Source organism: Hypanus sabinus, chromosome 9 (assembly GCF_030144855.1).
Source record: "Hypanus sabinus isolate sHypSab1 chromosome 9, sHypSab1.hap1, whole genome shotgun sequence".
NCBI lineage: Eukaryota > Metazoa > Chordata > Chondrichthyes > Myliobatiformes > Dasyatidae > Hypanus > Hypanus sabinus.
Window position 1 is genome coordinate 75,263,829 of NC_082714.1, and position 22,748 is coordinate 75,286,576.

The following is a 22,748-nucleotide window of genomic DNA, read 5'->3' on the forward strand; positions in this document are numbered from 1 at the left end:
GCAGCCATGTCTCCGTTATCGCAACAACATCATAGTTACCCATTCGCACCCGAGCTTCACGCTCATCCGCCTTATTTCTGACACTTCGTGCATTCAGATATAGAATTTTTAGCCCATTTCTCCTCTCTCTGTTTAAACCGCTGCCTATTGTGCTTAACCCAGCTCCCCGAACTCCCATCGGGCTATACGCCCCTTGAATTTTGTTGTCCTTCCTAAATTTACTTATTCTTTCTGCACATTTAACTCCATGTTCCGTCAGACCATCCTTCTGTACACGAGTCCTCCTTATCACTTGTTCCGCCTCACCTTTCTCTACTGCACACTTAATATTCCGGAACCGTGTAGTCCCCACCTGTCCCTTATTCTTCCTCCCGCTATCCTCTCTCACATTCTGGATCCCTGCCCCTCGCAAATTTAGCTTAAACCTCCCCGAGCAGCACTGGCAAACTTTCCTGCAAGAATGTTAGTACCGCTCCAGTTCAGGTGTAAACCGTCCCGTCCGACCAGATCCCACCTGCCCTAGAACTAAGCCCAATTATCTAAAAACCTGAAGCCCTCCCTCCTGCACCATCCTCTCAGCCATGTATTAATCTGTATAATCCTTCCGTTCCTTGCCTCACTCGCACGTGGCACAGGTAGCAATCCTGAGATTGTTACCCTGGAGGTCCTGCCCTTCAACTTCGCACCTAACTCCCTGAATTCACTACACAGGACCCCCTCACTCATCCTACCCACGTCGTTGGTCCCTACATGGACCACAACATCTGGGTTCTTGCCCTCCCTCTCGAGAATAACCTACACCCGATCTGAGATGTCCCGGACCCCGGCACCAGGGAGGCAACATACCATCCGAGACTCCCGATCTTCCCCACAAAATCTGCTATCTGCCCTCGTGACTGTAGAATCCCCTATCACTACCGCTCTCTTCTCTTCCTCTCCCCTCCCCTTCTTAGTCGAGGGTCCAACCTCAGTGCCAGAGACAGGACCACTGCAACTTGTTCCTGGTAGGTCATCCCCACCAACAGTATCTAAAACGGTATACTTTGTTGATGGGAACGTCCACAGGGGTGCTCTGCTCTCTCTGTCTGCTCCCCCTGCCTCTCTTGACTGTCACCTATTTGCTACCTCCTGTCTTTTCGGTGTGACTACCTCCCGATAACTCTTATCTATCTCTGTCTCTGCCTCCCGAATGATCCGTAGTTCATTCAGCTCCTGCTCCAATTCCCTAACTCGGTCTGATAGGAGCTGCATCTCCCACACATAGTACCTCCCACATACTGCATACAGAGCACACCACTGCTCTAACTGTCTCCCCAATTACCTGATCCCAGATTAGTCAGAATAAATGAAAAAAGTACCTACCGACCTTACCTTTTTACCTCAGCAAGCACGTATTCAGGCTCACTGATTTCCTCTCACCGAAGTCCCCTTGCGCCGAAGCCCGCTGAGCCAAAGCCCTGCAATCTGCTCCCGCGCAGTCCGCTGCCCGCTCCAAAAAGTGGGCCTCTTTTTAAACTCCGCGCTCGCCGCTGACGTCACCCGCGCCTGCGCAGTTTTACCTTCCTCCTCAGGTACTGTCCAGGTAGGTCCGACAGTCTCGGCCTACCTACAACGGCTGATCCTCCGATCCTCCGATCTCCAGTCGTCTGTCGACCTCGAGCACTCCTTACTCCCGCTCCGCTGCCCACACCGACGCCCGCACCGACGCTGCCTGCTCCTAAAAGTGGGCCTCTTTTTAAACTCGTAGTAATTTTAAATTTGTAGTACTGTATCAAGTTTTGATCACCATTCTACAGGAATGATGTAAATAAGATTGAAAGAGTGTAGAGAATAAACACAATGAAGTTTCCGGGATCTGAGAACCTGAGCAAGACGGGAAGATTGAATATGTTAAGACTTTATTCCCTGGAACGTAGAGAATTAAGGGGAGATTTGATAGATGTATACACATTTATTAGGTGTATAGCTATGGTAGATGGCAGCAGGTTCTTGCCAGTGAGGTTAGAGAAGACCACAACTAGAGGTCATGGGTTAAGAGTGGAAGGTGGAATGTTTAAGGGAACAACTCTTTGTTCAGAGGTTGATAAGTGTGTTCACTGTGTTGCTAAAGCCAGTGATGGATTCGGTTTCTATTACAACATTATAAAGAAAATTGGATAGGTACATAGATGGCAAGCTTATGGAGGGTTATGGTCCGGGTGCAGATCGCTGGCAATAGGCAGATTAGTGGCTGGGTATGTAGCTTGCTGACTACAGCCTCTTTTATCTTGTGCCTCCAAGTACACCGAAGCCACAGACTAATAAATCGACTCAAGCGTCTTCCCAGCCTCTTGAGGTCAGACTATATAGCCTATAATTCCCTTTCTTCTGCCTCTTTCCCTTCTTGAAGACTGGAGTGACATTTGCAGTTTTCCAGTCTTACCAAGCCATTCCAGAATCTAGTGATTCTTGAAAGATCAATTCCAACGCTTCACAATCTCTTTAGCCACCTCCTTCAGAACTGTGCGGTGTACGGCATCTGGACCAGCTGACGTGTTGACCTTCAGAACTTTCAGTTTCCCAAGAACATTCTCCTTAGTAATGGTAAGCTGACACTCTGCAGAAACTTACTCCATACTGACACATACAACATCCTCCATACTGCTTGTGTCTTCCACAGTGAAGACTGGTGAAAATTTTTGTTCAGTTCGTTCGCTATTTCCTTCCCTCGAATTACTATCTTTAAAAAATCGTTTTCAGGCGGTCCGATATACACTCTCGCATCTCTTTTACATTTTATTTATCTGCATAAATGTTTTGTACACTTAGTAATATTATTGGCCAGCTTACTTTCCTATTGCATCTTTTCCCTTTTAATGAACTTTTTAGTTGCCTTCTCTTAGTTTTTAAAACCTTCCCAATCTGACTCCCAACTATTTTTTGGCTTATTCTATGCCCCTCCTTTAGCTTTTACGTTGTTAGCTTGTTAGCTTGTTAACTTCTCTTGTTAGCCTCTATTGGGTAATTTTGCCTTTAGAATTCCTCTTCCTCTTTGGGGTGTACATATCCTGTGCCTTCTGAATTGCTGTCAGAAATTCCAGCCATTGCTGGTCTGCCCTCATCCCAGCCAGTATTAGTTTCCTGTCAATTCTGGTCAACTCCTCTCTCATGCCTCTGTAATTCCGTGTACTCCACTGTAATACAATACATCTGACTGTATTTCCTTCCCAAATTTCAGGGTGAATTCTATTATGTTATGATCACTTTTCCCTAAGGGTTCTTTTACCTTGAGCCCGCTGAACAATTCCGGTACGTTGCACAACACTGAATCCAGAATAGCTGATCCCCTAGTAGGCTCATCCACGAGCTGGTCTAAAAAGCCATATGGTAGGCATTTCAGAAGTTCCCCCTTTTGGAATCCAGCTCCAGTAAGACGTTCTCAAATCTACCGGCACATTGAAATTCCCTTTTGAGTATTGTAATATTGCCCTTTTGGCATGCATTTGCTATCTCCCGCTGTAATTTGTAATCACATCCTCATTACTGATTGGAGGTCTACAAACATCTGCCATCAGGATCGCTTTACCCTTGCAATTCCTTAGTTCTACCCACCATGCCACCTCTTTCTAATTCTAATAATTGATATTCTTTTATTATTATCAACAGAACCACGACAACAACCACCCTCCCACTGCCCACCTCTCTGTCCTTTCGATACAATATGTATCCTGGGAAGTAAGCTCCCAGCTGCAATTTTCTTTTAGCCATAATTCAGCGATGCCTACAACATCATACATGCCAATAACCACAGGTTTTCCGATAAAAGAAGGATAATCGAGTTTTTCGAGACAGCATTTCATTGCTAAACTTGGCCATCTGCGGGTTGTTTTCTAAGAACAATGCTAAGTTTTTAGTGAGTGAATGATAGGGGAAAGTGCTTTTAATTGCGGAAAAGAACGACTGTGCGGAATCGTCACAAACCCTTTTGATGCCGACGTGATAATTTGAACACTCAGCCTTCTGATCTGGAGTCGGACGCGCTACCATTGCGCCACGAGGTCAAACAATGCCAGAAGGTTGGGAATGCACTTACAGTTTGAAAACACCCCCACAAACTTTCAGAAGTCCATGACCAGCTCTGGCTGGACGTAGTAATGGACCAGTGTAATGCCTCATATACTAGTGGTAAATGTACGCAATTAATCCGATTGTGTTCTCATTGTGCCTGAGTCTTTAGACCTACCTACAATCAGCACTTCGCCTCATCGTGAGATTCTCTCTCACCGTTTATTTCTTTCCGTTTACACAGTACGGCCTATATTGATAATTTCTGTTTCTTTTTCTTTGCCTTTCGGATTTTTAAAGATATTTGAGCCGTCCTTTCATGCTGGAGAGCTGGACAAACATCGGCAGTGTGCTTTGGACAAAGGATGTACGCGTCTGCTCAAGCGGAACAGGATAATCGGCGGCCACTGTTTCTGTAGAGCAGTGTCATCAAGTTCGCCTGCAAGTGAAATATTCCTGCTTCGAATGCAAACAGAACTACTCTGATATTTTCTAATTGAAGTGCCAGGAAAGCTTGACACCAGACAAATATTCAATTAAATGCAGCTTTTGATCCTTCCGCTACCATCAACACTTCTTCACCTACTTCCCGCCGTTTCAGTGCGCGCACGTGCGACATTACTCCGGATCATTCCTTGGGGTTTAGTCCCGAAGCATTCCCCATGAGTGCATATAGCCGCAAGGCAGAAAAGGATTGAGATCAGAATTTGCCTTCTCCTAAATGAGTTGCCAACACCGCCCTACCTTCCCGTAGCAATGGGCTTTACGGCGCAAGTGTTCTGCATTTGCTCCTTCTCCTTCCGTATTCCTCGTTTTCTTTCGGTGTCAGGAAGCAAGTGAATATCCCCGTTTCTTTTCATTCTTCTCCCTTCTCCCTTCTTTCGCCCTTCTCCTGAGCTCCACATAAAGAACTCTGCGATGCTCCTGGTCGGTAACCATCTCTCCTGATTATCCTATTCCTCTTAATATATAAATAGAATCTCAGACTCTGATCATCTGCAGGTCGTATTTCCTGCCGCACACCCCCTTCACGTCACGGGAACAGAAGGAGGCATGAGGATTATTGGCAAAAACTGATGCTTTCTAGGTTATTCTGTCAGTGCAATTCCTCAGGTAAATGGAAACCGGCTACAAGCAGGTTCGAACCTGTTCTATTGGATTTCGAATCCAGCGCCTTAAACACTCGGCCATCACAGCGTCGCGCTGAAATATTTAAGTGGAGGTCGCATACCATGATGGAAGTAGTGCTTACTATGGAGACAACGAGAGTGATGCATCTGTAATTTAATTTGTAATTTAGCTAAGATAAACCCGAAATTAATTCTGAAGCGAAGCTAGAATAATATAGAAGAAATCGAAAGTGAATGAATGAATTTGAAAATAATCGATCTGAAAATATTCATCGGAAATGTATATTTGCTTTTCCTTAAGTAACACAGTAATTCATATACATGTAAGGCCATGGGTCAGATTTTACTGCTAAGATTTTGCTGCTAATGCAGTGAGGTATTTCTGTAGGATTGAATTGACTTTATTTCTTACGTCCTTCACATACATGAGTAATAATCTTTACCTTATGACGCCATCTACGTGTGCAATATGCAATTTATTCTCATTTGTAATTAATAGTATGTACAACACGAAAATCAATATTGTATCAGTGTGAATTAATCAGCCTGATGGCCTGGTGGAAGAGGCTGTCCTGGAGCCTGTTGGTCCTGGCCTTCATACTGCGGTACATTTTCCAGCTGGAACAGGTTGTGCTTGGGATGACTCGGGTGCCCAATGATCCTTCGGGCCCTTTTTACTCATCTGTCTCAGTAAACGTCCTGAATAGTGGAACATTATTTATGCCAGTTCACCATACATGCATCTTTTTTTTCCTTTACGAGACTCCTCAATATCCCTCGTCAACCGTGGTTCCCTAATGCTGTCATAACCCATCTTCACATCAACAGGTGTGAATTAGGTTGACAATTTACCTGCTTATATGTTACCTTAACTAACGATCGCCTGATGATTCCGGTGTTTCGAACTGCAACGCAACCTCATGGGTAAGTTTCGACTTGGACAATATATGATCAATCCGTTTTCTTTCGCAGAAACAATTCATTCATCGCTGGTTGTCTATTCATCGCTGGTTGTCTATTCATCGCTGGTTGTCTAATTTCAAATAAAGTTGAATCATCCTCAATCTCCTTGAATGCTGCTCGATGTGTTGAACATCCTGATATTGATGAACATCGCACAGGCCGTGTTGCACACTCTCCTTCACGTCAGTGTCGCAGATGAGACACTCAGTTCAAGGGTAAAAACTGGTACTTTTCAATCTAAATCTTCAGTTTAAGATAAATGGAAACCAGCTGCGAGCAGGTTTCGAATCTGCGCGCAGAGACTCCATTGAATTTCGCATCAGTTATCCGTGACTGCTTGCTTTTCGAATGGATGTCATATATCAAGAGCAGACTCTTCACTTGAAGTATAAACATTACCAGTTCCAAGGAAGGTTTGTGCGGGGTCCCGATCCCAGTTAAAATGGGCTCTTGCAAATAGACTTTTGCATATCTATTGATGTGACAGATTCCAGGTAGAAAAGTGACATTATTTCTGAAATATAGAACACAAACTGATAGATCGTCGTTCAGAGAATGGTTGAGTTACAAGAACATGATTAAAGTAATGAAAGAATTTAAGGAATTTGAAGGCAACCATTGGTATAAAATATATTCCTACCCACAAACGTCCGTGCCCTTTGGTAAGACTGACAAATCAGAATCAGAATGTTTTGCGGCAGCTGTATATTGCAATACATAGTATATATTTTTAATATATAGCCGATGATATACTATAATATATAGTGATATATCTATATACAGTATATCACTTATAATATACTATAAGTGATTCACGTGTTGAGTATTTCAAGCAATGTTTTTCATACTTTCTCCGCCACCGTTTAGCGATCTATATATCGCTAGAAAATTGAATCCTGACTGAACAGCGACTCTGGTGGGACTCGAACCCACAACCTTTGAATTACTTCTTCCCACAATTGTAGAAGTCCAACACGCTATCCATTGCGCCACAGAGCCTGTTGTCGATTCTGTCGGAGAAATTATTTCACTGTAAATTGCAATTTATCAACTGTAAGCGTTCGTCCACTCTCAATCGTTCTTCAACTGAAGAACCGACAAAACCAGACCATCAGTACCCATCATATTGCAGCAGTATATTTCTCAAAAACACTTGGGCCATATGATTTGAAGGATTGGTTAAGACGACGGGCTGTTAACATTTACATATCGTTCGGGTCAAATTTGGCCCTTTTTGACATTTGACAGTAATAAAAACACCCTAAAAGCCATTTTTTTAGCCGAAGTTTGATGTCTTTCCGTAAAGTGATCCAAAATGCGCAAAAATGAAAAATTTTTAATTTTATACTTTTGTACAGGTGCTGCAAAAGTTTGTACATCGAGGCTGTTCCGGGTCAAATTTGACCCGTATATATCGAAATGGATTTTAGATCTCTGAAACATTAATTAAGGATTAATCACCCATTTAGTAATCTCAGATAGGCCATTCTAAACAGATTTGTGGTTCGAAATTTGGTATAGACACTTGTTATGAGGGTATTCTTAGGCCGGGTCAAAATTGGCCCGGATCATACTGTGAAGGTGTAGAATATGAACAGGTTGCCTGGGGTAAGCCGTTGTGATTTGTACGCGTGGATAGGTATCCCACCATCGGCAAGAGACCTTGATTTGGGGACAATCGGTGAGTGGCACAGTTGCGTCCAGCGCTACGGACTGATGTTCAGTTCTGCCACGGTCTGTAAGGTCATTGTCCGTTCTCTCCGTAACGGCGTGCTCTTCGGTTCCCTCCCACGATTCTAAGTCGCAAGGTTGGTTATTGCATTAATAACATCAGATGTCTCTGATCACGTGCACAGCATTCTGAGGTGGGGGGGTGATCAGCTAGATGTCGTGGCACACATCGGTACCAATGACATAGGTAGAAAGAGTCGGGAGGTCCTGAAGAGTGAGTACAGAGAGCTTGGTAGGAAGTTGAAAAACAGTACCTTGAGAGTAGTAATCTCCGGATTTCTGCCTGTGTCACGTGCCAGTGAGGGTAGACAATAGACAATAGACAATAGGTGCAGAAGTAGACCATTCGGCCCCTCGAGTCTGCACCGCCATTCTGAGATCATGGCTGATCATTCACTATCAATACCCAGTCCCTGCCTTGTCCCCATATCCCTTGAGTCCCCTATTCATCAGATATCTATCTAGCTCCTTCTTGAAAGCATCCACAGAATTGGCCTCCACCGTCTTCCGAGGCAGTGCATTCCACACCTCCACAACTCTCTAGGAGAAGAAGTTTTTCCTCAACTCTGTTTTAAATAACTGACCTCTTATTCTCAATCCATGCCCTCTGGTACTGGACTCTCCCAACATCTGAAACATATTTCCTGCCTCAATCCTATCAAATCCTTTAATTATCTTAAACGTTTCAATCAGATCCCCTCTCAATCTCCTCAATTCCAGTGTGTACAAGCCCTATCTCTCCAATCCCTCTGCGTAAAACAGACCTACCATCCCAGGAATCAACCTAGTGAATCTACGCTGCACTTCCTCAATTGCCAGAATGTTCTTCCTTAAACCTGGAGACCAAAACTGTACACAATATTCCAGGTGTGGCCTCACCAGGGCCCTGTACAAATGCAAAAGGACATCCTTGCTCTTGTACTCAATTCCCCTTGTAACAAAGGCCAACATTCCATTTGCCCTCTTCACTGCCTGTTGCACTTGCTCATTCACCTTCATTGACTGATGAACTAGGACTCCTAGGTCTCTTTGCATTTCTCCCTTACCTAACTCTACACCGTTCAGACAATACTCTGCCCTCTTGTTCCTGCTTCCAAAGTGGATAACTTCACATTTATTCACATTGAATGACATCTGCCAAGTATCTGCCCACTCGCCCAGCCTATCCAAGTCTCCCTGTATTCTCCTAACATCCTCTTCGCATGTCACACTGCCACCCAGTTTAGTATCGTCAGCAAACTTGCTGATATAGTTTTCAATGCCCTCATCTAAATCGTTGACATAAATCGTAAAGAGCTGTGGTCCAAATACAGAGCCCTGTGGTACCCCACTAGTCACCTCCAGCCAGTCCGAGAAACACCCATTCACTGCTACCCTTTGCTTTCTATCTGCCAACCAGTTTTCTATCCATGTTGAAACCCTGTCCCCAATGCCATGAGCTCTGATTTTACTCACCATTCTCCTATGTGGCACCTTATCGAATGCCTTCTGAAAATCTAGGTACACTACATCCACTGGCTTACCCTCGTCTAACATCCTTGTTACACCCTCAAAAAACTCCAACAGATTAGTCAAGCATGATTTGCCCTTGGTAAATCGATGCTGGCTCGGCCTAATCCTATTACTGCCATCAAGATGTGCCACTATTTCGTCCTTAATAATGGACTCAAGCATCTTCCCCACGACTGACGTTAGGCTAACAGGGCGATAGTTCTCCGTTTTCTCCTTCCCTCCCTTCTTGAAAAGTGGAATAACATTAGCCATTCTGCAATCTTCAGGAACTGATCCTGAATCTACGGAACATTGGAAAATGATTACCAATGCATCCGCAATATTTCCTGAGCCACCTCTTTTAGAACCCTCGGATGCAGACCATCTGAACCCGGGGATTTATTAGCCTTCAGTCCTATCAGTCTACTCATCACAGTTTCTTTCCTAATGTCAATCTGTTTCAATTCCTCTGATATCTTATGACCCTGGCCCATCCATACATCTGGGAGATTGTTTGTGTCCTCCCTGGTGAAGACAGATCTAAAGTACGCATTAAATTCTGTTGCCATTTCCCTGTTTCCCATAACAATTTCTCCCAATTCATTCTTCAAGGGGCCAACATTGTTCTTAACTATCTTCTTTCTCTTCACATAGCTAAAAAAGCTTTTGCTATCCCCTTTTATATTCCTTGCTAGACTGAGCTCATACCTAATTTTTTCTCTCCGTATTGCTTTTTTAGTTAAGATCTGCTGTTCCTTAAAACTTTCCCAATCATCTGTATTCCTACTCATCTTAGCCCTGTCATACTTTTTTTTCTTTAATGCTATACCATCTCTGACTTCCTTTGTCAACCACTATGGCCCCTTCCACCTCTTTGAATCCTTCCTTCTCATTGGAATGAACTGCTTTTGCATCTTTTGTATTATCCCCAAGAATATCTGCCACTGCTGATCCATTGTCTTTCCTGCCAGGGCATCCGCCCATTTAACTTTGGCCAGCTCTTCCCTCATGGCTCCGTAGTCTCCTTTATTTAATTGCAACACTGACACCTCTGATCTGCCCTTATCCCTCTCAAATTGTTGATAAAAACTTATCATGTTATGATCACTACTTCCTAATGGCTCCTTTACTTCAAGATCACTAATCAATTTCTGTTCACTACACATCACTAAGTCCAAAATAGCCTCGTTCCTGGTTGGCTCAAGCACAAGCTGTTCCAAAAATACATCCCTTAGACACTCCACAAACTCCCTATCCTGGGGTCCAGCACCTACCTGATTCTCCCAGTTCACCTGCATGTTGAAATCTCCCATAACGACTGCATTACCTTTAGCACATGCCAATGTTAACTCCCTAATCAACTTGTACCCAATACCCACGCTACTGTTTGGGGGCCTGTACACAACATCCATTAGGGTCTTTTTACCCTTACTGTTCCTCAGCTCAATCCACACAGACTCTACTTCCCCTGTTCCTAAGTCACCCCTTGCTAAGGACTGAATCTCATTCCTCACCAACAGGGCCACCCCACCCCCTCTTCCCATATTTCTGTCTCTACGATAGCACGTATACCCTGGTACACTCAATTCACAGGCCTGATCCCCTTGCAGCCATGTCTCCGTTATCCCAACAATATCGTAGTTCCCCATTTTCATTTGAGCTTCAAGCTCATCTGTCTTATTTCTTACACTAAGCGCATTTAAGTATAGGATTCTTAGCCCATTCCTCCTCTCTTTACTTAAAACACTGTCTATTGTACCTAACCCAGCTCCTTGAACTTCCATCGGGCTAATTGCACCTTGAATTTTGATGACCTTCTCAAGATCACCCAAACCTTCTACACATTTAACCCCATGCTCCTTCTGACCAACCCGCTGTACATGTAACTTTTCCAACACATGTTCTGTCTCACCTTTCTCCTTTACACAATTAATATTTGGGAAGCGTGTATTCCCCACCTGTCCCTTATCCTTCATCATATTATCTTCTCTCGTATTCTGGATCCCTGCCCCCTGCACATCTAGTTTAAACCGCCCCGAACAGCACTGGCAAACATTCCCGCAAGAATGTTAGTACCCCTCCAGTTCAGATGTAGACCGTCCATTCGAAACAGATCCCAACGTCCCGGGAACAAAGACCAATTATCCAAAAACCTGAACCCTTCCTTCCTGCACCATGCTCTCAGCCTCATATTAAAGAGGCATAATCATTCTATTCTTCGCCTCACTCGCACGTGGCACAGGTAGCAATCCCGAGATTGTCACCCCGGAGGTCCTGCCTTTCAGCTTCACTCCTAACTCCCTGAATTATCTAAGCAGGACCCCCTCACTCACCTTACCTACATCGTTGGTCCCTACATGGACCACTACATCTGGGTTCATGCCCTCCTTCTCAAGAATAGCCTGCACCCTATCTGAGATGTCCCGGACCCTGGCACCAGGGAGGCAACATACCATCCGAGATCTGCCCCACAAAATCTCCTATCTGCCTCCCTGACTATGGAATCCCCTAAAACTGTCGCTCTCTTCTCTTCCCTCCTCCTCTTCCTAGTTGAGGGTTCAACCTCTGTGCCAGAGGCAGGACCACTACAACTCATTCCTCGTAGGTCATCCCCATCAACAGTATCTAGTACTTATTGTTAATGGGAATGGCCGCAGGGGTGCTCTGCTCTCTCTGCCTGCTCCCCCTGCCTCCCTTAAAGAGTAAGAGTGAGGGTAAGAGTAGGATGCTCTGGCAGATGAACACGTGGCTGTGAAACTGGTGTAGGGGCAAGGTTTCAGATTTCTAGAACATTGGGAGTTCTTCTGGAAAAGGTGGGACCTGTACAGGAATGACGGGTTACACCAGAACTACAAGGGAACCGATATATTTGCAGAGAGCTTTGCTAGTGCTATTGGGGAGGGTTTAAACTGGATTTGCAGGGGATGGGAACCAGAATGCCAGAATAGATAATGGAATGGGGTAAAGATAAATGATGTTAGTAGTTCATGCAAAATCACAGATAGTAAGGTTGTGTGTGATGGTAATAATCTTCAGAGGTGTGTATATTTCAATGCGAGGAGTATTGTGGGAAAGGCAGACGAGCTGAGGGCCTGGATCGACACATGGAATTATGACATCATAGCCATTACTGAAACTTGGCTACAGGAGGGGCAGGCCTGGCAGCTCAATGTTCCAGGGTTCCGGTTTCAGACGTGATAGAGGCAGAGGGATGAAGGGCGGGGGTTGCTTTGCTGGTCTGGGAAAATATTACAGCAGTGTTTCGGCAGGACAGGTCAGAGGGCTTGTCTACTGAGGCCATATGGGTGGAGCTGAGAAACAGGAAAGGTATGACCACATTAATAGGGTTGTACTATAGACTACCCAGTAGTCAGTGAGAATTGGAGGAGCAAATCTGCAGAGAGATAACAGACAACTTCAGGAGACAGAAAGTTGTGATTGTAGGGGATTTTAATTTTCCACACATTGATTGGGACTCCCATACTGTTAAAAGTCTAGATGGGTTAGAGTTTGTAAAATGTGTTCAGGAAAGTTTTTGAAGTCAATATATAGATGTACCAACTAGGGAGGATGCAATATTAGATCTCCTATTAGGAAATGAGTTAGGCCAGTTGACAGAAGTGTGTGTAGGGGAACACTTTGGTTCCAGTGATCATAACGCCATTAGTTTCAACTTAATCATGGATAAAGATAGATCTGGTCCTCGGTATGAAGTTCTAAACTGGAAAAAGGCCAAATTTGAAGAAATGAGAAAGGTTCTAATAAGCGTAGATTGGGACAGGTTGGTCTCTGGCAAGGATGTGATTGGTAAATTGGAGGCCTTCAAAGGAGACATTTTGAGAGTGCAGAGTTTGTATGTTCCTGTCAGGGTTAAAGGCAAAGTGAATAAGAATAAGGAACCTTGGTTCTCGAGGGATAATGGAACTCTGATAAAGAAGAATAGAGAGATGCATGACATGTATAGGCAACAGGGAGGAAATAAAATGCTTGAGAAGCATAAAAAGAGTAAGAAAATACTTAAGAAAGAAATCAGGAGGGCTAAAAGAAGACATGAGGTTGCTTTGGCAGTCAGGGGGAAGGATAATCCCAAGAGCTTCTACAGGTATGTTCAGAGCAAAAGGATAGTAAGGGATAAAATTAGTCCTCTTGAAGATGAGTGGTAGGCTATGTATGGAACCAAAAGAAATGGGAGAGATATTAATTGAGTTTTTTGCATCTGTATTTACTAAGGAAACTGGAATGGAGTCCATTGAAACAAGGCAAACAAGTAGGGAGCTCATGGAACTTATAGAGGTTAAAGAGGAGAAGGTGTTTGTTGTCTTGAGGCAAATCAGTATAATCAGGACCTGACAGGGTATTCTCTCGGACCTTGAAGGAGACTAGTGCTGAAATTGCAGGGGACCCGGCAGAAATATTTAAAATGTCGATATCCACGGGTCAGGTGCTGGAGGATTGGAGGATAGCTCATGCAGTTCCGTTGTTTAAAAAAGGCTCAAAAAGTAAGCCGGGAAATTATAGGCCGGTAAATTTGACATCGGTAGTAAGTAAATTATCTGAAGGAATACTAAGAGACAGGATCTACAAGTATTTCGATAGACAGGGACCTTTTAGAAAAAGTCAGCATGGCTTTGTGCATGGTAGGTCATGTTTAACCAATCAATTAGAGTTTTTCGAGGAAGTTACCAGGAAAGTGGATAAAGGGAAGGCAGTGGATGATGTATACATGGACTTCAGTAAGGCCTTTGACAAGGTCCTGTTTGGGAGGTTAGTTACGAAGATTCAATCGCTAGGTATACATGGTGAGGTAGTAAATTGGATTAGACATTGGCTCAATGGAAGAAGCCAGAGAGTGGTAGTGGAGGATTGTTAATCTGAGTGGAGGCCTGTGACTAGCAGTGTGCCACGGGGATCAGTGCTGGGTCCATTGTTATTTGTCATCTATATCAATGATCTGGATGATAATGTGGCAAATTGGATCAGCAAATTTGCTGATGATACAAAGATTGAAGGTGTAGTGGACAGTGAGGAAAGCTTTCAAAGCAGACTTTTTCCATTGAGGCTAGGGGAGAAAAAAAAAGAGAGGACATGGGTTAAAGGTGAAGGGGGAAATGTTTAAAGGGAACAATGGGGGGGGGGTTCCTCACGCAGAGAGTGGTGGGAGTGTGGAATGAGCTGCCAGATGAAGTGGTGAATGCGGGCTCACTTTTGACATTTAAGAAAATCCTGGACAGGTATATGGATGAGAGAGGTTTGGAGGGATATGGCCCAGGTGCAGGTCAGTGGGACTAGGCAGAAAAATTGTTCGGCACAGCCAAGAAGTGCCAAAAGGCCTGTTTCTGTGCTGTAATGTTCTATTATTGTTTTATGGTTCTAATAGGTCACCTGAGTGAATTGGGCTTCGCAGCTCGTCGGGGCGGAAGGACGTTCTGTATCTCTGGATGGTTTTAAAAAACACACATTTGAAAGCAAACGTACGCCATGAATTTCTACTTCGAGAGACCTGCAAATAGTTTGTAGTTCTTCGTCTGCCGAGTGAGGCGCGCTGAAAATCCCCAGAATCAGTGGGAAGGAACCGAATCAGAACAGACCGGGGCATTCCGATTAACGTTGCTGTGAGCACACTGTCGTTTTGCACTTTGACGACAGAATTCGGGAATCAGTTCAAATTCCGCAGGGTAACATTTGGAACAGAACACCCAACGCGTCGGGGCTTATGGTCCCGGTCTCTGCCGGAGTTTGCTTGTGATAGTGGAGTGCCGTCAATTTCCCGCCAGTAGAGGTCATGTGACAGGTTTTTTTACAGGGTACAAAAGGAGGACCCCTCCCTGTGAGGAGGGGTAGTTCGAGACTGGATTTGCCATTTTGACTCCATGCCACTGCGTGGTCCAATATTACGACGCAGTTTGGTTGAAAGATGGAGTTTTATTTCATGCCTAAAGTTTAAAAGGTCATTGCCAGCAGTTTCTTTATAATACTGCCAGTTGAAAATCAGTGGAGAGTAACGATCGGTGTTCGGGAGCTAAAAGATCGAGGAAAGTCGATTTCGACGGAGAAAAGGGTTCGACCTTGTTTGATCCTCATCCGGAAGGAATTCGTTGGCTGTCCCCATGTTAATCCCTGCAAATGGTAGCAGAAATAGATTGGGGACAGTTTTGTAAAGGAAAGGTCAGTGCCTTTAAGCCATTTCATGTTCATCTTCGTAAATTCTCCGGAAAAAGTGGTTCGACTGGGAACCGCAACAACACGACGTGAAAGAGAATTTAAATCGTCTAAAAAGTCTCTCCTTTAATGGACTGTAAGCATTTTGAACTTTTGCAGTACTACTTTGAAGAACTGTTTTTGCAACACCGCTTTAAGAACTGTTTTCGCTTTATGCTTTAAGAGCTGTTTAAGCTGCAGCACAGCAGCTGACTTCCGGTTACGTCAGTTGTTTGTTTACTTTTGGGGGTTTGTTTTTCAGTGTTTAATAAACGTTTTGTTTGTTATAAAAGTCCTGCCTCACTTACATATTTATTGTTGCTGAATCCATAACAGATCGATACTTTATTTACATTGATACCGCGATCTCTGGAATGCAGAGTGGCGGCTACTTATAATTCACCTGCTGGACCTGAAGAACTTCAGTCCCCGGCCTGCTTGTTTGAATCTGTCTCCCAATTCGCACTGAAAATTTACGGTGAGTGTGCCGTTCCTCTGATCCCGCTCCTTAAAGCGCCGTCAACCACTCCGACGGATTCAGTGGAGCGGTAATGAACAAGTTTGCCAGATCTTTGCATGGATAAAGGTGTCATGGGGTCGGCGTTGAGAACGGACCCAAATGCAAGACACGGACACTGAAGTACTGGACGTGGCAAAGCAACAGGACTGGACATGGCGGCAAGACGCGGGACTCCAGGGCTGGACGAGGACATGAATCTCAGAATTGGTCTTGATAGAGGGAGGGCAGGAACGCAGAGCCTAGGTCGAGGGAGAGCAAAGCAGAAGAGGGGAGAGGCGTAGCTGGACACGGACACTGGCCCTAAACGAGACCAGGACTCAGGGCCTAGGCTACGACTTGGACTTGGACACGGACTGGAACCTCTTCGGAGCCTTGGACACGGAATGAAGTCAAAAGACAGTAGGCGGATTTTTAAATGCCTGGTGCATTTCTACATCCTCATTTGGACTCACTGGGAGCCAGTTTCAGTTGTGGCGGAATTCGGTAAGATTATTATTGGAGGAAATGATTCATTGTATTAATTCTTTATTGATATTGAGGTTGATGTTAGTACAGTATATAATTTTGTCGTTAGTGTTTGGTATCTATTGGCTGGAAGAGTGTATTGTGTGTAGTTTCATTGGTATCCGCTGCATACCATACACTGCTGCAAAGTTTCTGTAGTGTAGTGGTTATAACGTTCGCCTAACACGCGAAAGGTTCCTGGTTCGGAACCAGGCAGAAACATTCCCTCATAGTTTTGTAAACATCAAATCATGGGAAGGGACGTAACCACGTTTATTTAATGGAGTACTGCCGTTAATCGTTCCGTAAGCTGAGCATAACCTCACCCACAAAACGCTAGACAAGTAGAAGTCAGCATTTATCCCGTGACCGTTTGTCAGCAGTAGAAAAGATGGGGCACAAAAGGAAGTTTATTAAAGCCGGTCAATGATAGGAAGAGGCAGGTCAGAGGGAAGGTAAGGAGCAGAGAGCGTGGTGAAGAAGTGTGTAAAATTCTCATCTGAGACGAATGTACACAAGGACATTCTTTCTGTCGGACACCGTGAGCTCCCAGAGTTTTATAGAGTGAACTTCCTTTATCGAGGGGCAGCTCCTTGCAAGAATCATCCAGTCCATGATTTGTCACATTGCTGTTGCCGTAGGAAAGTGACCTATCTGCCTCAGCAGGACTGGGGACATCTTTTCATTTTCTGACTAACTGTATCCTAGAACGTGACATGAATTAATCTTCGTTATATTCACTATGGAATTTAAATCACAACTTCATTCCCTCCCCACACCCCAGTTCGTTCCGCCTACTTTGTATGCTGGTGGAACACTGATACTGAGATCTCTGGAATGCAACGGGCGGATACTTATAATACACCGGCTTGACTTGAAGAACGTCAACATCGGGCCTGCTTGTTTGAAGCTGTCCGACAATCAACACTGAAAATATACGGTGACTGTGTCGTTCTTCTGATCCCTTCTCTTCAGGCACCGTCAATACCACCGACCGATTCAGTGGTGCCGTGATCGGTAGGTGCGCCCCATCGTTGCTCGGATAAGGAGTGTTCACCCAAAACGTTGACGGCGTATTCCTCTCTCTCACTGCTGTATGACCAGAGGAGTTAGCCACTATTGTGTGCGTATTGTGACAAGTATTCACAATCTTCATAGGGAGAAACACGAGGGAACATTTCACCAGATTCCCCTTTCTCTCACAGCCGACATATTCACTGAAATAGTATCCTTCGATTTACTCTCCAACACCCAGCCGGTTTTCACGTCCTATGTAAACTGATGTTATGTTTTTCATACCCCAGCGCTTTTTATACTTAAATGATCACGGTCAAATTATACACCAATAGTTCCCAGTTCGATAGAAGACGGCAACGTAAATATTTCTCGTGTTCCAGTTTGTCACTATGAGCGTGTATACTTTGGGTTTCTAGTCAAACAGGCAACTGCTACCTGAAGGTATCTTTCTACTTTACAAGCATTCGGACAAGTTTGTTTGCCCATCTTAGGTGGGAAGTGGGCAGGACCGGTTCAGTACGGCGCACATGAAATGAACAGAAATGTACTGTCTGAATCTCTCATAAGTGGACTTTGCAGCCCTCGCCCTCTTGGGCCCAGTCTCCATCGTGATGTATTTTCTCCGTGTCGTTATTTCTCAGCCGATATTGACATTTTTACTTTGTTTATTGTTTTCCTTCTCGTTGCAAACTCTATTTCGACGACGACACATGAAAAAATTCAAAGGGGGACAAGCGGATTTTGAAATACGTGGTGCGTTCTTACAGCCCTAGCTGAACTCAGCGGGAGCTATTCATAGTTAGTTCCTGAAGATAGTTACGAGTATAAATGAGCGATTGCATGCATTTGTTATTGATGTTGAGTTTGATTTTTGTATACATTTCAGATGTTAATATTAGTTTGCCATTAGCTGGAAGTGAATGTTTTGTATAAGTCCATTCTTATCCGTTGGATGTGGTACATAACAGACAGCCGTAGTGTTTCTGTAGTGTAGTGGTTATCACGTTCGCCTGACACGCGAAAGGTCCCTGGTTCGAAACCAGGCAGAAACATTCTATTAAACCTTCTACTACAAGTATTTGGAAAGGGACGCAACCACACATTAATTCACTGGAGTACTACTGTTACTCGTTGAGGGCCCACAAAACTCTGGAGCAAGAGCAGTTAGCATTTATGCCGTGACCGTTCATCAGGACTGCATAAGAAGGGGCACAAACCAGAATAAGAAGATTGGTAAAGGTGTGTACACGCCGGCGGGTGATAGGAGGAGGTAGTTGAGAGGGAAGATAAGATGCAGGGAGCGTGGAGAAGAAATGTGTAAAATTCTGATCTGATGGACTGTTGGCGGTTACACACTTTCTCTGCCCCACACTATGATCTTTTCTCATCCCAGGTACATGCGCTCGATTCACTCAGCACCCAGTTGGTCACTTCAACCCCAATCTTCCCCAATATTCAGGGGAACAGATAGGAGGTTCTATCCGTCTGATAGACATACTCGCATGGTGTGTTACTGCCCAGGTGCCAGGGTACGGGATGTCTCGGAGCGGGTGCAGAGTATTCTGAAGGCAGAGGGTGAACTGCCATAAATCTTGGTATCCGTTGGTACCGATGATATTAGCGGAGAAAGTGGAGAGGCCTCCAGGGTTGTAATCTCAGGATTACTGCCACTGCCACGTGATAACGAGCGCAAGAATAGTATGATCAGGTATATTAAAGTATGGGCGAGTGACTGCTGTAGGGGGCGGTCTTCGGTTTCCTGGATCACTGTTGCCTCTTCTGGAGAAGGTATGACCTGTACAAAAAGAATGCGTGGCACCTGAATCAAAAGGCGTCCAGTATCCCAACAGGCATGTTTAAAGGAGTTGTTAGGGAGGGTTTAACCTAATTTAGCAGGAGGGTGGGTACCGGGGTGGTAGGACTCAGGAAGGGGAAAATGGAACTAAATCAAAGATAGCGTATGGATTACAAATTATAGCAGGAGATAGAAAAAGCGAGTCGTTGGGGATTTTAACATGAAAGTGGATTAGGAAAAGCAGGCCAGTACTGGACCTCAAGGGATGGCTTTTTAGAACAGCTGGTTGTTGAGCCCACTAGGCGATTGACTGTGCTGAATTTGTTTGTCCACCACAGGCGGGATGAAGGGCAGAGCCAGTTCAATGTGCCTATCTGCATCGTCTCTTCTGCCCCCATTTTCTCAGTATCAGCCGTTATGGACAATTTTGAAAGTGTATATTTTTTCTCTTTGATACTGAGTATGATGTTAGTATATAATTCAGTCGTTAGTGTTTGGATTCCATGGGCTGCAAATGTGTGCTGTGTGCAGTTCCATTGGTATCCGTTACACGTGGTACATGGCAAGCTGCGGTAAGGTTTCTGTAGTGCAGTGGTTATCACGTTTGCCTAACACGCGAAAGGTCCCTGGTTCGAAACCAGGCAGAAACATAACGTATATGTTCCTTATACAGAAACTTTTGTATAAGTCAAATCCTTTGAAGGGGACGAAACCATTGTTATTCAATGGAGCACTTCTGTTATTCGTTTCAAAACCTGAGTGTAATCTCACCCACAAAATGCTGGACAAAGACAAGACAGCAATTATGCCGTGACCGTTTCTCAGGGCTAGAAAAGGTGGGGCGCGAACCAGAAACATAAGGTTGGTAAAGCCGGCTGGTGATAGGAGGCAGATGAGAAGGCAGTTAAGGTATAGGAAGTGTGGAGAAGAATTATATTAGATTCTCGCCTGAGACACACTCTCTCTGTCGCACATGTGATCGCTACTGATTGGTGACTCTTCTCATCCCAGATACGATTCACTCACCAGCCAGTTTGTCATTTCATCCCCAGTCTTATCCTATTTAGCAACTCGCTTCATTTACTATCAAATGGCGGATGATGGATTCGGATGTAGCAAATGCAGTCTTCAGAAAATCATGTGTACATTGCACTGGGGAGAATCCATCCCTGAATACAGTTATGCAACTTTCCATTTAGATGGAATGCCGAATTTAATGATGCTAGCAGAAGCTGAAGCAATTGCACCGCTATCAGACGATACGGAACAAGTTCTATCTCATCAATACAGCTCGCGGACAGTGTGAAGGCCACGGAGATAAACTGGTCAAGAGGTCTCGCCAGTAAAACAAAGAGACTGGTTTAGAACTCCCAGAGGTTCTTTTAGCTTCTAAAATGAACCTCCTTTATTGAAGGGGCCTTACTTACGAGAATCGCCATTCCCTGATTTGTCACACAGGTGTTGCCGTAGGAGAGCGATCTATCTCTGCCTGAGCAACGCTGGATATCTCCTTCCCTTTTCTGACTGAATCCATCCGAAAATATTTGGACGCATTTTTCTGACACGACTTAACTTTTGTTACAATCCCTGAGTGGAATTTAACTCAAAACCACACTCTATCCACACACCTCCGATCGTCCCGGGTAGTTTGTATGTAGCAAGAAACACAAAGTGCTGGAGGCACGCAACAACACAAGAAATTGCGCAAATGCTGGAAATGTGGGGGGAAATCAACAAGTCAGACAGTATCTACGGAGGAGAATAAACAATTGACAATTCATGGCAAGACACTTGATCAATTCTTTATTTACACTGATATTGAATCTCTGAATGCAGCGGGGCGGCTACTATCATTCACCTGTGTGACTTGAAGAACTTCAGCACCCGACTTGCTTGATTGAAACTTCCTCCCAATCAATACTTAAGATATACGGTGAATGTGTCGTTCCTCTGATCCCTTCCCTTAAGGCGCCGTCAACACCACCGACGGATTCAGTGATACGGTGATGAACAGTTCCGCGCGATCGTTGCCGGAATAAAGGGTCCTCGTCCATAAAAGTTGATGGCAGATTCCTCTCTTCCGCCGCTGCAAGAGCAGCGGAGTTACTCCACTACTGTGTGCGTATTGTGACATTAATTCACAATCTGATAGGGACAAAGCACTGAAGTATATTATAGAAACATAGAATACAGCACAATACAGGCGTTTCGACCCACAAAGCTGTGCCGAACATGTCCTTACCTTCCAAATTACCTAGGCTCACCCATAGCCCTCTATTTGCCTAAGCTCTATGTACCTATCCAGCAGTCTCTTAAAAGTCGCTATCGTATTTACCTGCACCACGCCCCCAGTACACGCGCTCACCACACTCTGCGTAAAAAACGTACCTTTGACATCTCCTACTTCCAAGCACCTTAAAAATGTGCCCTCTCCTGCTAGCCATCTCAGCCCTGGGAAAATGTCTTTCGTCATCTTGTACACATCTATTAGGTCACCTCTCATCCTCCGTTGTTCCAAGGAGAAAAAGCCAAGTTCACTCAACCTATTCTCATAAGGCATGCTCCCCAATCCAGGCAACATCCTTGTAAATCTCTTCTGCACCATTTCTATGGTTTCCACATCCTTCCTGCAGTGAGGCGACCAGAACTGAGCAAAGTACCTCACGTAGGGTCTGATCACGGTCTTCTATAACTGTAACATTACCTCTCGGCTCTTAAACTTAATCCCATAACTGATGAAGCCAATGTTTTCATCATTGTATGTTTTCTTAACCACAGAATCAATCTGCACAGCATCTTTGAGTGTCCTGTGGGCTAGGACCCCAAGATCCACTCTTCCAAGAGGCTTACCATTACTACTATATTCTGCCATCATATTTGACCTACCAAAATGAACCAAACCACCTCACACTTATCTGGGTTGAACTCCATCTGCCACTTCTCAGCCCAGATTTTCATTCTAATAATGACCCGCTGTAACCTCTAACAGCCCTCCACACTATCTACAACACCCCCAACCTTTGTGTCATCAGCAAATTTTTTTAACTCATCCCTTCACTTCCTCATTCAGGTCAGTTCTAAAAATCACAGAGTAGGGTTCCAGAACAGATCCCAGAGGCATACAACTGATCACCGACGTCCATGCAGAATATGACCCGTCTGCAGCCTTTTTTTGCCTTCTGTGGGCAAGACAGTTCTGGATCCACAAAGCAAAGTCCCCTTGGATCCCATGCCTCCTTACTTTCTCAGTAAGCCTTGCATGGGGTACCTTATCAAATGCCTTCAACAAATTTCGCTTTCTCTTACACCCGACAGATTATCTGAAATTACACCCTATATTCTATTCCTTCGCGTT

General features: G+C 44.5%; 4 non-coding genes across 4 annotated transcripts; 3 read left to right on the forward strand and 1 right to left on the reverse strand.

Annotated features, from left to right (window-relative positions):
- Window positions 1-7,045: 7,045 nt before the first annotated feature.
- On the reverse strand, window positions 7,046-7,136 carry trnar-ucu (transfer RNA arginine (anticodon UCU)). Its single transcript is given in 2 exon segments — window positions 7,046-7,081; window positions 7,100-7,136. It is a non-coding gene; the product is annotated as a tRNA-Arg (tRNA).
- Window positions 7,137-16,730: 9,594 nt separating this feature from the next.
- On the forward strand, window positions 16,731-16,803 carry trnav-aac (transfer RNA valine (anticodon AAC)). Its single transcript has one exon. It is a non-coding gene; the product is annotated as a tRNA-Val (tRNA).
- Window positions 16,804-18,577: 1,774 nt separating this feature from the next.
- On the forward strand, window positions 18,578-18,650 carry trnav-gac (transfer RNA valine (anticodon GAC)). Its single transcript has one exon. It is a non-coding gene; the product is annotated as a tRNA-Val (tRNA).
- Window positions 18,651-19,970: 1,320 nt separating this feature from the next.
- trnav-aac (transfer RNA valine (anticodon AAC)) lies at window positions 19,971-20,043 on the forward strand. Its single transcript has one exon. It is a non-coding gene; the product is annotated as a tRNA-Val (tRNA).
- Window positions 20,044-22,748: the final 2,705 nt, after the last annotated feature.